Genomic DNA, 17,685 nt, shown 5'->3' with positions numbered 1-17,685 from the left:
AAGGCGAAATTGCAAAAGAAAAAAAAGAAAGAAAGGAAAGAGTAGTCAAGCCATGTTTTAAAATTAAGAATTAAAAAATATTGTTTTATATAATCTTATATGGATTGAAACAAAATTATAATATTAAGGTGTGATTTTTAGTTAATAAAAATGATCTATATATAATACCACCTAAGGCCTTTTGACACGTGAAATTGTATTATATAAAATGTAGAAGATAATTCAAATTTTATTTTTGTTTTAATTTTTTGGTATTTGTTTAGATTATCTAAGTTCTCTTGTCATATGCCAGGCTAGTAGATCTCAAACGTCTCAATAAAACCGGTGATTGGTGTTTTATGAGGTAAATGCACACCTATTATTGCTTCCTAGTTTGATAACTGTATAGTCGTCCTATACGGGGTTGCCTACTTAATAAAAAAGTAAACCCTATGTTTGGACCCCCAAATTTTTTAGATCCTCATTTTGAAATATCATGTATTTATATAAATATAATAATTGATATTTATATATGCAATTGGTTTAATTTACCTACACATAACAATTGGAGTACGGTTTTTCTTCTTGATAACAATTGAAGCTTTCAATTCTATTGAATTCAAAATGAGTTGGCTTTCCGGTCATATTTAAACACCATATTCTAAAATAAAATTATTGCACTTGAGATGAACACACAAAATCCTGATTTCAAATGTTTGAATGTATTGTTATTCACTTTCATGTATCTTATTGATCCTTGAAGAATATATAGACTAAAAAAAGTAAATATGTGGCATTGCAACAGTGTGCTTGACTATAGCCTTTGGAGCTTAAATAAATGGGACCATTGACTTTGGGTGGGTCTTTATCCAAACAAGTACTTTGTTGAGATGATTAACGTAAGTATTCAGTTTTGGTCAGTTATTTTCTAGTCGTATATTGTTATTGATCATTGTTAACTTTTATATCAGGTGGAACAACCATCCAAAAACAATGACAGACCAATACCATATGGTTTTAACAAGCAACCACCTCTAGATATAAGTAGTTGGAACGGGTCTGTGTGAGCTACATCTTTAGTTAACAGGACCTCCACCACCTTGCCCAGCTAATGTTAAGGTTTCATATGATAGCGATGATCTATATATATTATCACCTATAGCCTTTCGCCATGTACATTCTGTTTTATATTAGCTGGAGCAACCATCCAAAAACAATGACAGACCAATACTATACAGGTTTTAAAAGCAACCACATTTAGATATAAGTAGTTGGAATGGGTCCGTGTGAGTTGTATCTTGAGTTAACAGGACCTCCATCACCTCGCCCAGCAAATGTCCCGGCTTTCAGATGATTATGATGATCTTTATATATTATTGCCTATAAACTTTCGATATGTACATTTTCTTTTACAAAATGAAATTGAAAATGAATCACATTTGTGTTTGTTTTAATAATTTGGTAAGTATTTTTATTATTTAAATGTACTTATCTTATGTTAGGCTAATGACTTAGAGGACTCTGATTATTGTTGTAAAGTCAAGTGAACACACATTTGATATTGTTTCCTATTAAAATTCCATAATTAAACAAGTCATAATTAAAATGTCACATATTTCATATAAGATTAAATATCCAAATAAAATGCATAAGGTTTATCTTCATTAATTACTAAGAAAAAGGCTCCTATGTGATCTTGATCCAGTCCTGTGTTCAGTTGTCACTACATGTATCATGTATACAAAAAGGTTTTGGGATTAACTTAGTTTGCATTTTAATTTAATAAAATAAACATGCAAGTTTGTGTGTACACATATATAATGAATAATAAGACAATGAATCATGGATAAAATAAACCAAAACGAAATCCTTGTATCCCACACCCACAAGTAGGGGTGTTCTTCGGGTTTTTTCTTCGGGTTTCGGGTTTTTTCAGGTCGGGTTGTTCGGGTTGTTCTATCGGAAAAATTAGATAACCAACCCATTTTAAAGTTCGGGTCAGTCGGGTTTGGGTTTTTCGGGTTTGGGTTAGTTCGGGTCGGGTTATTTGGTTTTCAGGTTTAGATGTAAAATGTAAATAAATGTTTTTTTTTTTTACAAAATAACATCAAAATTCATATTGTTACTTAAAAAATGTCATCAAAGTTCAAAGATTAGTTGACAATATGCTATTATAATATTTAAAAGTCCCAAAACTTAGTGTTCCATCTATTAAAGACTCCCAATCTAAACACTTTTATAAGAGAAAATCAATAAATGTTCTGGTTTTTTTCCGGGTTTCGTGTTTCGGGACAGGTTTTTCAGGTTTTTTGCCTGGAAAAAGTTACCCGATAACTGAACCATTTAAAGTTCGGGTTTCTCGGATTCGGGTTTTTCGGGTATTCACTAATTTGGGTTTGGGTGGCTTTGAATTCGGGTCGGGTTTCGGGTTTTGGATAAAAATGAACAGGTCTACCTGCAAGGGCGTGACTAAATGAGGTGGCGATACCAACTTCCGATAATAATGAAAAAAGGTCAGCCCATGAAAGAAAGCGTGAGGCGATACCACATCCCATAGTCATTAGGAGAGGTCAGCGGTGGATCAGAATATGCTTGCTTGACTGAATTCAATAACCAAAACACAATAACCGAATGAACACATAACCAAATAATACATGAACTACACACTGATATTGCATGCTTGATAATGATTAAAAATGAATAAGAAAATTTGTGACAGAATGATACACCCCAAAAGTTAATGTAAAACAGGGGAATATAATTTACTCACTTTTTGCGAAGATTCGATCCATTTAATATACAACCATACAATTTGTGAAATTCGACAAGATACTTATCGTAAAAGTTAATATAACAAATCCTAAAGATCTATAAAATAAATAACAACCAACAACTCTACGAAATTGGGTTCTCCTATTGGGTGACTTAAAATACCCAATTAAATATTCATAAAAATACCCCAATATTTTTATTTTCTAAATCAATTAAATTGTAAATAACTACAAAAATAATAATTATCAGGCTAATAATTCGATAAATACCAAAATTATTCCAAATTATTAGAAACTCACTTAGTCGAATAACAAATCTGATTTTAGGGTTTAATATGTATTTATATTTAAAATAATCAAATTTAAAAAATAATATATTTATTACGTCACTTTATAAGATCAATTAATTGCAAATAATTACCAACAACTACAGCCCGTTTCCTGGCATATTTCCTTTGAGCAATTCTCCCGAAGAAAACGAAAAACAATTGAATTTATTTAAAACCAGAAGAAATATATATTATGTAAAAAATAAATTAGTAACAATGTTCAAAATATTTATATTGATTTATTTTTTATTTTTAATTAATTTTCTACCTAATAAAATTCATGAATTATGAATGTATGATATTATAATATTATTACATTCTTTAATCGTGTGATAATGATTATATAGAAATTTATGATATATTTTTTATATATTCAACCCGTGTAATAAACAAGTTTATAACACTTACAAATTAAGATGATAGTTAATCTAGATTTTTTTTATCCTTTGTAATACACGGGTTTATAAGCTAGTGTCCTTCATATTTTAGTTTACCTCTTGTATTAAACATGGTTTGATTAAAGTGCCCCTCATGTAAGGGACATGTACCTGGATTTTAAGGAATAACATGGATGGAGTTAATTTTAGGGGCTAAAAAGGTTGGGAAAATGGCATTGGTGGTTGAAGTGTCATAAAATTCCTTTATGAGCTGATACAGTTAAAATAACTTAATCACATGCGCCAAAAACGTAATTTACCCTTTTCAATAAAAGGGTAAAAATAAATCCAATTTGCCTTATCAATGTGCAAGACACGTGACCAAACTTTACATGCAAAATTATCGATCGTTAAACAACAAGACATAAACTATCACAACATATGAACATAAAGGATCAACTTTGTCGGTTTGTTATATCCTGGATTAAAAGTGAAATTCACAATATACCTAAAGGTCGAAAACTTCAATTTACTAGTAAAAGAATAACTTTACTTGCACTATGATAGATCAAAATGATATTTTCTATAATAGTTGGGTTCCATTTTGAAAGCTCATAAAATTCTTAGGGTGATTATAGTAAAATTTGCATTAGCGTAACCCCACACTTCCTTTTTAAACGAACATGATACCATTTTCATTATAATCACTTAATCACCGCCGCACCCTTTCTTCTCTCATTCATCCACATCCTGGCCCTAAAGATGGCATCTCTTTTCTGGTGCAAATGTAAGAGCTTTTATTTATTTTTCTTTTATCTAATTTGATTTGCCTCATAATCTTTCTTTACATTTTAAAAAATCACTGCTTGTTTTCAAAAGTACTAATTTGAGAATTTTGGTTTAATTAATTGTATGGACATGTATGCTTTGATTTTGTTGGTGTTGATGTAATATATACGCGTACTAACTCTAATCAGTTTGAAATTCATTACCAAATACATTCTTAGAAATTTTTTTGTACAAGCATGTTCTAGAATGGATCTATAAAAAATGAAGAAGAATTTGTAACACTTATTTTTTTGTTCCTTATTTGACGTGTAATTATGAGGATTTTTTTGTTCCTTATTTAACGTGTAGTTATGAGGATTTTGTGTTTTTTTGTTTGTTTTGTTGGTTATAATTGTTAGGTTTGCAATTATTCACCGATCTCACTTCACTTTGACGTGTAGTTATGAGGAATTTATGTTTTTTTTTGCTTGTTTTCTTGGTTATAAATGTTAGGTTTGGTGTTATTTACCAATCTCACATCACAAACGGGTCTGGGTAATCATTTAGGAGGAGAACTATTGCATGTTGATTGTTCATGGCGTTCCAAGGGCTCAATTGAGAAAGGTAAAATTTAAAACCATTCAAACTACTTGAGAAAGTCAAAGGCGAAATTGCAAAAGAAAAAAGAAAGAAAGAAAGAAAATAGTAGTCAAGCCATGTTTTAAAATTAAAAATAAAAAATATAGTTTTATATAATCTTATATGATTTAAAACAAAATTATAATATTATGCTGTGATTTTTAGTTAACAAAAACGATCTATATATAATACCACCTAAGACCTTTTGACATGTAAAATTGTATTATATAAAAAGTAGAAGATAATTCAAATTTTATTTTTGTTTTAGTTTTTTCGCATGTGTTTAGATTATCTAAGTTCTCTTGTCATATGCCAGGCTAGTAGATCTCAAACGTCTCAATGAAACCCGTGATTGGTATTTTGTGAGGTAAATACACACCTATTATTGTTTCCTAGTTTGATAACTATATCGTCGTCCTATACGGGGTTGCCTACTTAATAAAAAAGTAAACCCTATGTTTGGACCCCCAAATTTTTTAGATCCTCATTTTGAAATATCATGTATTTATATAAATATAATAATGGATATTTATATATGCAATTGGTTTAATTTACCTACACATTAAAATTGGAGTACGGTTTTTAAACACCATATTCTAAAATAAAATTATTGCACTTGAGATGAACACACAGAACCCTGATTTCAAATGTTTGAATGTATTGTTATTCACTTTCATGTATCTTATTGATCCTTGAAGAATATATAGACTAACAAAAGTAAATATGTGGCATTGCAAGAGTGTGCTTGACTGTAACCTTTGGAGCTTAAAAAATGGGACCATCGAGTTTGGCATGGGTCTTTAACCAAACAAGTACTTTGTTGACATGATTAACGTAAGTATTCAGTTTTGGTTAGTTATTCTCCAGTCGTATAATGTTATTGATCATTGTTAACTTTTATATCAGGTGGAGCAACCATCCAAAAAAACAATGACAGGCCAATACCATACGGGTTTAAGAAGCAACCACCTCTAGATATAAGTAGTTGGAACGGGTCCGTGTGAGCTACATCTTGAGTTAACAGGACCTCCACCACCTTGCCCAACTAATGTTGAGGTTTCATATGATAGTGAGGACCTCCACCAACTTGCCCAACTAATCTATATACATTTAGATATAAGTAGTTGGAAGGGGTCCGTGTGAGTTATATCTTGAGTTAACAGGACCTCCACCATCTGGCCCAACAAATGTCTAGGCTTTCAGATGATTATGATGATCTTTATATATTATTACCTATAAACTTTCGATATGTACATTTTCTTTTACAAAATGAAATATACAATGAATCACATTTTGTGTTTGTGTTAATAATTTGGTAAGTATTTTTATATTTAAGTGTACTTATCTTATGTTAGGCTAATGACTTAGAGGACTCTGATTATTGTTGTAAAGTCAAGTGAACACACATTTGATATTGTTTCCTATTAAAATTCCATAATTAAACAAGTCATAATTACAATGTCACATATTTCATATAAGATCAAATACCTAAATAAAATGCATAAGGTTTGTTTTATTAATTACTAAGAAAAAGACTCTTATGTGATCTTGATCCAGTCATGTCTTCAGTTCTCACTACATGTATCATGTCTAAAAAGGTTTTGGGATTTTTGCATTTTAATTTAATAAAATAAACATGGAAGTTCATGTGTACACATATATAATGAATAATAAGACAATGAATCATGCATAAAATAAACCAAAACCAAATGCTTGTGTCCCACACCCGCAAGGGAGTGACTAAATGAGGTGATGATACTAACTGCCCATAGTAATGAAAAAAGTTCAGCCCACCCCACGAAAGAAAGTGTGAGGCAATACCACATCCCATGGTCATGAGGAGAGGTCAGAGAGGTCAGCCATGGATCACAATATGCTTCTTTGACTGAATTCAATAATCAAAACACAAGAACCGAATGAACACATAACCAAATAATACATGAACTACACACTGATGTTGTATGCTTGATAATGATTAAAAATGAATAAGAAAATTTGTGACAGAATGATACACCCCAAAAAGTTAATGTAAAAAGCGGAATAATTTACTCACTTTTTGTGAAGATTTGACAATTTAATATGCAACCACACAATTTGTGAAATTCGACAAGATATTTATAATAAAAATTAATATAACAAACCCTAAAGATTTATAAAATAAATAACAACCAACAACTCTACGAAATTAAGTTCTCCAATTTTGGGACTTAAAATACCCAATTAATTATTCAGAAAAATACCCAAAACCAAATTTTTTATTTTCTAAATAAATTAAATTATAAATAACTACAAAATAATAATTTAACAGGCTAATCATTCGATAAATACCAAAATATTGGAAATTATTAGAAACTCATTTAGTGGAATAACAAATCTGTTTTTAGGTTTAATAGGTATTTATATTTAAAATAATCAAATTTATAAAAGAATATATTTATAACGTAATTTTATAAGATCAATTAATTACAAATAATTACCAACAATTACAACCCTTTGCCCTTTTCCTGACATATTTCCTTTGAGCAATTCTCCTGATGAAAACGGAAAACAATTGAATTTCTTTAAAAAACAGAATATTTATATATCATGTAAAAAAATTAGTAACAATGTTCAAATTATTTATATTGATTTATTTTTTATTTTTAGTTGATTTTCTACTTGATAAAATTCATGAATTATGAATGTATAAGATTATAATATTATTACATTCTTTAATCGTGTAATAGTGATTATATAGAAATTTACGATTTACTTTTTTATATATTCAACTCATGTAATACAAAGGTTTATAAAACTTACACAGGTTTGTAATACACGGGTTTATAAGCTAGTGTCCTTCATATTTTAATTTACCTCTTGTATTAAACAAGGTTTGACTAAAGTGCCCCCTATGTGTAACAACCCGCACCTTCGTGCTTGTTACTCTCGCTACACTCGTTACGCCTATCACCAGAGATTCGGATTATAATGTAACTATATCGCTTACAACGCTATTTCGCATATATTAGTATACTTTCAACACGCTATATCACACATCACAACGCATAAACTAACGCTAACGATGACATCGCGTGAATAGTTAAGTCGCTCCCATCGATCGTCGTGATGCAACACAATCACGCAAACGACGACGACATCACGTGAGTAACTTAAGCGGTTCCTATCGATCGTCGTAAAGCGTCGCAACGCTAACGCAGACTCAAACACAATTACTTATGCTATGACCTGTTACATATATAATTATAATACTGAAGTGGTTAAAACTATCTAAACGCGCACTCGCAGGCACGCGCAACTCAATCTATCGCACTTAACACGACGCTACTTATATCGCTAAAACGCTTAGTGTGTCCAAAATGCTTAACGCAACAAAACACGTCGAACGAAACGAAAGTCGGAAAACTGACTCGCACAAACCACCCGATCGAATGACCGTTCGACCGAATGGCCATCCGTCCGGATGACCATCCGATACGATGGCCATCCGATCGAACGGCCATCTGACCCATCGCCCTAGCGCCGCCTTTCTCCCCTTTCACCTATAAATACCCCACTTGTCACATCAACAACAGTTGATATGACAACCTCATCCGACCAGCACGATCCCAAGCACTTTTCTCTCGATTTCTTGCGATTCTGTAAGTATTTCATCCTAAATCTTGTACTTCTTTCCACCATGAAATCTTCTGATTGGGCTGTTCGAAGGTGACGTCTTCATGGAGTTCTTATGAACATTGAAGTGTGACCTCATCTCATCAATAACGGTTCAAATCTAAAGGATTTCTATACTATTTTACATGAACATCACAAGATTAAAGGAGTTTAAAGATGTTTTCATACTTTCTTCAATGTTCTTTTACACTTTTTCACTCAAAACCGTTAGAATCTGGGTTCGTTCGGGCTCTTCACTCATTCTCTAGTGGAGAACTGGCCTGAGAGTAGATTTCTATCGAAGAGACGATCGATTCACGGGTTGAATATGAAGCTCCGTCAAGAACAGTTGGTTCTGATCGAACGGGGTGATTCCCGTCCGATCAGATGACTTGGAATTGATGTGGTTTCTATTGTTTAACACGTGTCACACCATCTCGGTCAAACCGCAAACTTTCTAACTTAACTTTTTTTGCAAGTTTTCAAAACGAACTGTTGCTCGATCGAATAGCCATCCGATCGGAAGACCATCTGATCGAACGACTATTCGATCAGGTGACTAATAATTTCAATACTTAGACAATTTTTGCAAAACTTCAAGGAAAATCAGTTTCCACCCGAATAGTCATCTGATCGAATGACTATCCGGACGGGGGACTTGATTCTTTGTAACTTTCCATTTAAACAAATTGCCATCCGATCGAACGGTCATCCGTTCGGATGACCATCCGATCGAATGACTTTACTTATACTTCAACGCAAACTTCAAAAGTTTAACATTTCACAAACACACTTCTCCAATCGAATAACCATCCGATCAAACGGTCATCCGTCCGGATGATCATCCGTCCGGATGAGTCATTCGATCGAACCACCATCCGATCCAACATCACACTCGACACACTGTTCAACGCTTACGCTATCGTTCTGTGATCAGGCTAACTCAAACGCGCTCTCAGTCAATCCAATCAAGTTGTGTTTACTTGTTAAACACCTACTGTGAGTATACTTGACCCCCCTTTTTACACTTTAAACACACTTTGGGGTGTAACATACGTTCACATCTAAAACGCACTTATCAAAAATATTATCACATGCGAATTACTGTCGTACATATTTACACGTGATGCTTGATACATATGTGCTAGGACTTTTACTCGCGACGTCCCACCTTAGCTAGCATCGAGTGACTTAGCTGGTAGTATTTGTTTTGTAGTATATATGTTGTGTGTCTCGTTTATGTATGTGAAAATTTGCAGCACTTTTATCTACTTTATTTACCATGTCAAACATGTATACTCGCCAATACCTTTGTATTGACGTCGCTTAAACCTATGTTGCAGGATAATCGCGGGCTATCTCGAAATCAAGCTAGGAAGTCTAGAAACTCACAACAAATCTAGGTTGTCGGATTTGTATTGTTTGAGAGAATATGAAAATCTGTATGACTGTTTATTGATGTATTGTTTATTAGTATGGGATAATGAACGCTTTAAATATTGTCGCTAAATAATTGTTATGGATTCTCTTGAGCAATCTGATTCGCCTAGTGCCGCGCCCCGATGATTCCGCCATCGGTTGGGGTGTGACAGATTGGTATCAGAGCCATAACTATAGGGAATTAGGAAAGACACGACCTAGTCTGGGTTTGTTGTCTTAGAATCGACCTAGTCTATAGTCTAAGTACCTACCTTTGATAGCTGGCCTGTTGCTCATGCGAAACCGTTAGGGTTTCGTTACGAGCCAAAGTGTTAAACTCTCATTCGAACTCGCGAAAGCTACAACTTCGTACGAACTTCCGCACCTACAGCTTCGTATGAAAGAGCCTTTCCTAAGGCCAAAACATACTTTCGCCTTTCCTAAGGATAACACAATACACATGACTGACAATACACGCGTAACACCAACGAGTGATTGAGTCGAGAATAGGTGTGATAACCAGAAACTCTCGATGAGATTGCTCACCCCGCGCGTTACTCTTAGCACGAGAACCTTTTGTTGAGCTAGGAGTGACATCCACATCTCAGCGGAAATCTCCTTTTCTATCTAGTGGAACTCCCGAATCTATTCGGTGAGCGCAACCACAGCTAGGAGCGAAGTTGTTAAGACAGGGGTGAAACCCGCATCTTAATAAACCGTTCCACTCTCCAAAATGGTTTTCAAAAGCTCTCACTAAAGTCTCGACTATACCAACAACTTGAGCCGCGTTGTGACTGGAAGGACGAAGCAGTATCCGCAGCCCGGTGAGAGCATAATCCATCAGGCCAACGCGTGTGTTCGAACTTGTTGGGATAGTTGAATCACTTTGGGTAGTCAATGTTTAACACCCCAGACAGTCCATCTATTTTAAAAGTCACAATCGTCGAATATTTACTCGTCAACGAAATTTTACGAATTTACGATTTTACGCTTCATCGAATTTATTATGCTTATCGATTTTTGCTCCCCGCTTTATACGCACAAGTCGCACAGCCATCGCAATCTAAAACAAGAGCCAAATGTTCGCAACAAAACTAAAGTCTAACAACTCGCTCGCTCTCTCTCTCTTCATCGCATCCTCGCGTTATCATACAAACGTATATGTACGTAAGTATATACAAATATATGTGTCATACGTGAGAACTTAGGAATCTTGTGTCTCCTATGTGGCTCCTATGTGAATACGTAATACTATACTACCTGCAACAAGTTTTAAACGTGCTCAATCGCATCGCATACTTAAAATCATTATGATCGAATCTCACTCCAAATCTCTCTTCGTTTAGATGTCTTCGAACGACCCCACCTCGAGACGTTGATATGCACAAAACGCAACATATAAATTATATCAATTGTGGCATAAAACTAACCCTTTTTAGTACTAATGTTGGAAAAAGTGTGCTTTTGTCTTCCTTTTGTATTTTCAGGATTAAATGAGCTCAAATTAACAAAAGAAGCAAAAAGACAGCAAAATCTAACATAAATACAAGAAAAGGAACAAAAGTGGAATGCCCGACCCCTCGACAGCATCTTCCCAAGCAAAACTAAGAAAACAGAAGACTGAACACGCCCCGTGCTCAGCGAGCACGAGGCCGTGCCCAAGTAGCAGCAGAAAAGACAAACCTTTAGAAGCTTCTACTGCCCATCACGGGGCCGTGCCCAGCGGACACGTGGGCGTGGTCAACTTCCTGCAGGCGCATTTATTGTAATTGCGAATTACAATTAATGAAGAGAGAGACGAGGATGGACACGTGGCCTCGCCCAGCGGGCACAGGGCCGTTCCCGAGCTTCTGTTCAGCCTATAAATAGGAGTGTTTAGAGCCATTTCAACTCATCCCTTGGCACACCACCTCTCTCACACTTCACCCACCACCCACCACCACCATAACACCATCATCCACCACCATCATCCATTGTCCATCATAGAGTGTGTGAGTCGTCTCGGGATCCAAGATTGATCGTAAGAGTTCTTGACAATCAAAGGCCATGTTTGCCTAAGTCTCTTACATCACTTGGTGAAGACAAGTGTTTAGTGTAATACTTTTTATTTTTAATCTTTTGCACTTTTTAATTGGCTTTGTATTAATGACTTTAATTACTAGTTTCTTATGTTGAAGGTGATTCTTCCTTATCGTTTGTCCGTGGTGTCTTGGCATTATTTTACTGTCTATATAAAATAAAAGATTTTCACCATTCATATCTCCACGGTCTATATGGAGGTATGTTGGCTACCTGGTCGGGGGTTAAGGGAACGGTTTGGTAAGAGTCTCGCCATTGTTCAGTGTATAGATACTGCAAAGGACCTGGGTCAAATTTAGTAGGACCTCCTTCAATACCCAAATGTATTGGATGGCGGGGGTCCAAACTCTTTGATCCCCTCATAAGTTAAATTACTATTAAAACTTTAACCCAGCTACTTAGGACTGTATCCCTGCTGACTCAACCTACTTAGCTGAGGGCAACGTCGCCTTCAAAAGAGGGGCCTACCACATTATGCATTAATAACTTAATTAATTATCTTTCAATAATCCGACCCTTTAGGATTGTATCCTTGCTGACTCAAACTACTGGGTTGAGGGTAACGTCACCTTCAAAAGAGGGGCCTACTACAATAACTAAGATAATCTCTTAAATAAGTGCAAAAGTGCGAAAATAATCAAAGGTTACACTAACACACGAGTCGGATCCAAGTGATTCATCTTGTCTATCTGTTTTTATTTTTATTTTATTTTCAGCATTTTAGTTAGTTTTATTTTCTTAGTTTAAAAATCTTTTTCTAACATTTTGATTTGATTAGACGTTGAGGATAAACCGGTACTAAAAGCTCGTGTGTCCTTGGACGACCTCGGTATCTTACCAACACTATACTACGTCCACGATGGGTGCACTTGCCCATATGTGTGTTTAGTGTTAGTAAATATCGTGTTTTATAAATTTAAAACTTGGCTAAAAAGTGTAAAAGAGCTTAAAATACATACCTAAAACATATATACACAAACACGCATCATGTTTTTGGCGTCGTTGCCGGGGACACAAGGATTTTAAGAAAGTTAGGAATCAACGGTCTAATCATTTTTTTATTTTCTTTTTATTTTTTTAGGATTTTCTTAAATTTTTCAGCTTCTGCAGAACTCAGCACGGGCGGTGCCCGCTGAACACGCCCCGTGCCCAATCTTTGGAACTGGCAATCCTGTTTTAAGTCAGACAGTAAGCTGAACATGGGGCCGTGCCCACTCAACACGCCCCCATGCCCAAGATTCAGTTACTGAAAACAGAACCGTAAGATCCCAACGGTTGGTAAATTCTGACACTAAAATGAGTGATAATGATCTTTTTTACTTTCGGCACTCTTATGGTACGTGGTGTCAATTATGTGGAGGCGGACATAAAGAATTAGAATGTTATTTTCTAAATTATAAGCCCCACTATATAGACCCATCGTTTCCCTGTATCCTTAAGAGGGGCGAAAGTAAAAATAATCCTTATCGCTCCCTCGAAGGTGCCCAACCAGATATTTTAGGGGAAATGCTTCTTGATGAACTATTTCAACTAGAAGATCTGATTCTTAATTGGTTAAAAGAACTTAGGATGGATTTCCTAATTCATCTCAAGACAATGACCAAGAAGAAGTGTTGGGATCGCATTCAAACAACCTCGTTGCTCCCGAAAATACCTTCAATTCTAGCGAAGACTTGGACGATAGTCGTCCCTGTGCCGATTGTGCCGTGAAGGACTCTCCATCGACCTCGTTCGATGCATACATAAACCTGAGGGATTCGGCATACACCTTTTTTAACAAGAGCCCGGAAAAGGGTTGGACTTGTCCACCTACATATAGCATAGGAATCACCCTCACCAACAACCTTTTGCGTTCTCGTCTTAGCTTAGATCAACTAAGGTATCTTAGGCACTTTGGGGTTGTTCCATCCAGTAAGGAACCACCCGATTCGGATAAGTTCCTTAGAAATAGACAAACTTCATAATCAGCCCCTCGACACGGGGCCGTGTCCAGCCAACACGCCCCCGTGTCCACCAAAAGATTCCTTTCTGACTTTTACGTCAGAATACAGACAAACTGTGTCAGGATTCTATCTGAACATGGGGCCGTGTCCAGCACGCTGTCGTTTTCTATAAATGCAGCCAAGAATTCTGCACATTTGGACCATCTAGGGACAGAGATTTGAAGGGATCTTCTCTCCTACCATCCTAGGTATGTTCTAAAAGAAGGTTCCAACAACCATCTTGTCCTTTCCTCTTTTTATCCATTTCCTTCTTCTTCATCTTTCTCCAAACCTCCATTAAAGCTTAAGGTTTCAAGCTTTGATGAAGGATTAATGAGTTTTGTTCAACAATCTTGTTAAAAATAAGTTTAACAACATTTTTTTAAGTTAATGTTGCTCAAACAGGCTTCATAAGTCAGAAGAATAACTTAAAACTTCAAGATTTCTTGTTATAAAATTCTGCAGAAAGATGAACACGAAGCCGTGCTCAATGAGCACGGGGCCGTGTCCAAGATAATGTTTCATAACAATAAGCTGTTTTCGGTTTATTTTCATAGAATGACGAGTGAAAACAGTGGAACATCTTCCGTGCATTCAACAAACAGTAGAAGAGGAAGGAGGCCTTCCATTGAAGCTACCCTTGTACACTACATCATGGCACTTCGGGAAGCTCTTGATGAGATGACTTCGGTAGAGGAAATCCTAATTGACCGTATAAACTATCTTACGGTGGGGCTGGAAAATAGTTTTCAAGAAATTAACCTCTTGCACCGGAGGTTAAATATTCCTTTTAACACCTCCGATGGAACCCGTCCTCCCTCAAGAGGACTGGAACCTAGCACTTGGAGTCAACAACTCGACCGGATGGGATGACATTCCAGCGGAACCTCCCCTTGAAGATTTGCAAGAAGTCCCGGTGGAAGTTGTACCTCCTCAAACCGACACTAACGAGCCCTCTTTTCTCCTCCCAAGGGAGATAGAGGAGTGGCTCACCGACATATGAGGAGTCCATGCCCGGAAGGAGGAGTTCTATGAAGCCGCATCCAACCAAGACTATTATCTTCTTGGAAATTTTGCTAATTAAAATAACTTGTAGGCTAGAACTCCATGGTTTATGCTTCTTGTACTTGCTTATCTAACTTAGTAGCATTTTAGGACTATGTATCTCTCTATGGTTTTTAATGAAATGATGGTTTTAAGCTTTGGATGGTGTTATAATAAATAAAACACACTCTGGATGGTGAAGGATAACAAGGGAAACGAGAAACATCGCCCCAAGCACTAAAACAGAGCAATCCAACAAAGATCTCTCCATTACAGTAGGCTCAGCACGGGCCGTGTTCACCCAACACGGCCCCGTGCTGCACAGCCTGCAGCAATTCGCCCAGTTCAGGTAACTGGACACGGGGCCGTGTTCACTGAACACGCCCCCGTGCCCAGGCTTCTATTCCTTTTCTTAAAATTTTTGTTGCTGACACCTGAACACAGGGCCGTGCCCGGTCCCCACGGGGCCGTGTCCAGACTGCTAGTAACATAAAATTTTGCTTTTAACACCATTTTACACATTCAATCAACCTAAAAACTTATTTTTGGGACACATTGAGGACAATGTGCAATTTAAGTGTGGGGGGATGCTAAAACCTTGAATTTTGCAAGTCCTAATAACGAGCCTTACACAAAACTCTATTGGAACCGCTAATCACCCCAAATTTTTTCCAAAAATTTTCATTTTTTTTACTTGTCTAAGTTTAAGTTGGGAATTCAAGTCTTAACAAGGTTATATTTTTACAAGTTTACAACCGATAGCGTCGTGATAAAAAGAACCAACATAAAAAAAATTATGAAAAGGCATGACAAACTTAGTTAAAATTTGATTATATATACTTGATCACATAAAAAACCCTTTTTCCCACAAAAGTGAGTTTTGAGCCTTTAACGAGCATACAAATATATATCTTTACACTAAATGCTCATTTTTCGTTTCTTGTGTGAATAGCCGCTTGGTTCGTACCACTCTAGAACTTGCCACAACAATACATTCCCGGTCCTTACCAACTTAAACCCGAGTATGTAAATGATAGAGGCATTAGGACTAACCCTTTTTCATTCAACACCATTATTTTTCATTTTTTTACCACCTACCCAAAATCCCCCTAGTTAACTCTTTTGAGCCTAAACCTTTTCATTTTTTAACCCAAAACAACCATTTTTACCCACCTAAACCTTTTTATTTCTAACCCTTTTTTTTAGTAAACAACGTTCGGTTCTCTTATGATTTCTTCAAAAAAAAAAAAAATCTCTATTTTTATATATTTTGATGAAAACAAATAAACAAACAAAGTTTATCAAAAATAACTTTGTTTGAACAATTCATCAAAATAAAATAAAAATATGAAAAAAAAAAAATAAAATAAAAAAAATAAAAGTCTTTCAAACCGATGTTTGTTACGCCTTCGCCCTTTTTACTAACCACTAACCCAACCACCCACCTTTAGCCCAAGCCTAACCCTTCACCCATAAAGTCCTCTTGATATTTACAAAGGTATATAGTTAAAAAGGAGGAGGATTGATTGCTTGGCAAGCTTATGGTAGGAGTAAGTTCCATGCCGCTCTCGAGTGATTCACTAAAAATACACCTTCAGCCGCCGAGTGTTGAGTGATCCCCCGTGAGGTATGTGAACTTGTATATAAATGAGATTTTAAAAAAGGTATGTTATGCCCTAATAAGTAATTTATCTTAAGAAACATTCTTAATAAATCATGCCGAATAGGATTGTAAATAAATAAAAATAAAACCTCAATAAAGAATCTTGGAAATCCTGACACTCTATGACAAGCCCAAAAACCTTCTCTTCTACCCATTCCATTTGGGAGTGAATAAAGCCACATTATAAAGCGTTTTGCTTGAGGACAAGAAAAGGTTCAAGTGTGGGGGTATTTGATATGCACAAAACGCAACATATAAATTATATCAATTGTGGTATAAAACCCTTTTTTAGTACTAATGTTGGAAAAAGTGTGCTTTTGTCTTCCTTTTGTATTTTCAGGATTAAATCAGCTCAAATTAACAAAAGAAGCAAAAAGACAGCAAAATCTAACATAAATACAAGAAAAGGAACAAAAGTGGAATGCCCGACCCCTCGACAACATCTTACCAAGCAAAACTAAGAAAACAGAAGACTGAACACGCCCCGTGCTGTGCCCAAGTAGCAGCAGAAAAGACAAACCTTTAGAAGCTTCTACTGCCCACCACGGGGCCGTGCCCAGCGGACACGAGGGTGTTGTCAACTTCCTGCAGGCGCATTTATTGTAATTGCGAATTACAATTAATGAAGAGAGAGACGAGGATGGACACGGGGCCGTGCGCAGCGGGCACGGGGCCGTGCCCGAGCTTCTGTTCAGCCTATAAATAGGAGTGTTTGGAGCCATTTCAACTCATCCCTTGGCACACCACCTCTCTCACACTTCACCCACCACCCACCACCACCATAACACCATCAACCACCACCATCATCCATTGTCGATCATAGAGTGTGTGAGTCGTCTCGGGATCCAAGATTGATCGTAAGAGTTCTTGACAAACAAAGGCCATGTTTGCCTAAGTCTCTTACATCACTTGGTGAAGACAAGTGTTTAGTGTAATACTTTTTTTTTTTTTAATCTTTTGCACTTTTTAATTGGCTTTTTATTA

Source organism: Helianthus annuus, chromosome 5 (assembly GCF_002127325.2).
Source record: "Helianthus annuus cultivar XRQ/B chromosome 5, HanXRQr2.0-SUNRISE, whole genome shotgun sequence".
Classification (NCBI taxonomy): Eukaryota; Viridiplantae; Streptophyta; class Magnoliopsida; order Asterales; family Asteraceae; genus Helianthus; species Helianthus annuus.
This window is presented reverse-complemented; position numbering follows the sequence as displayed.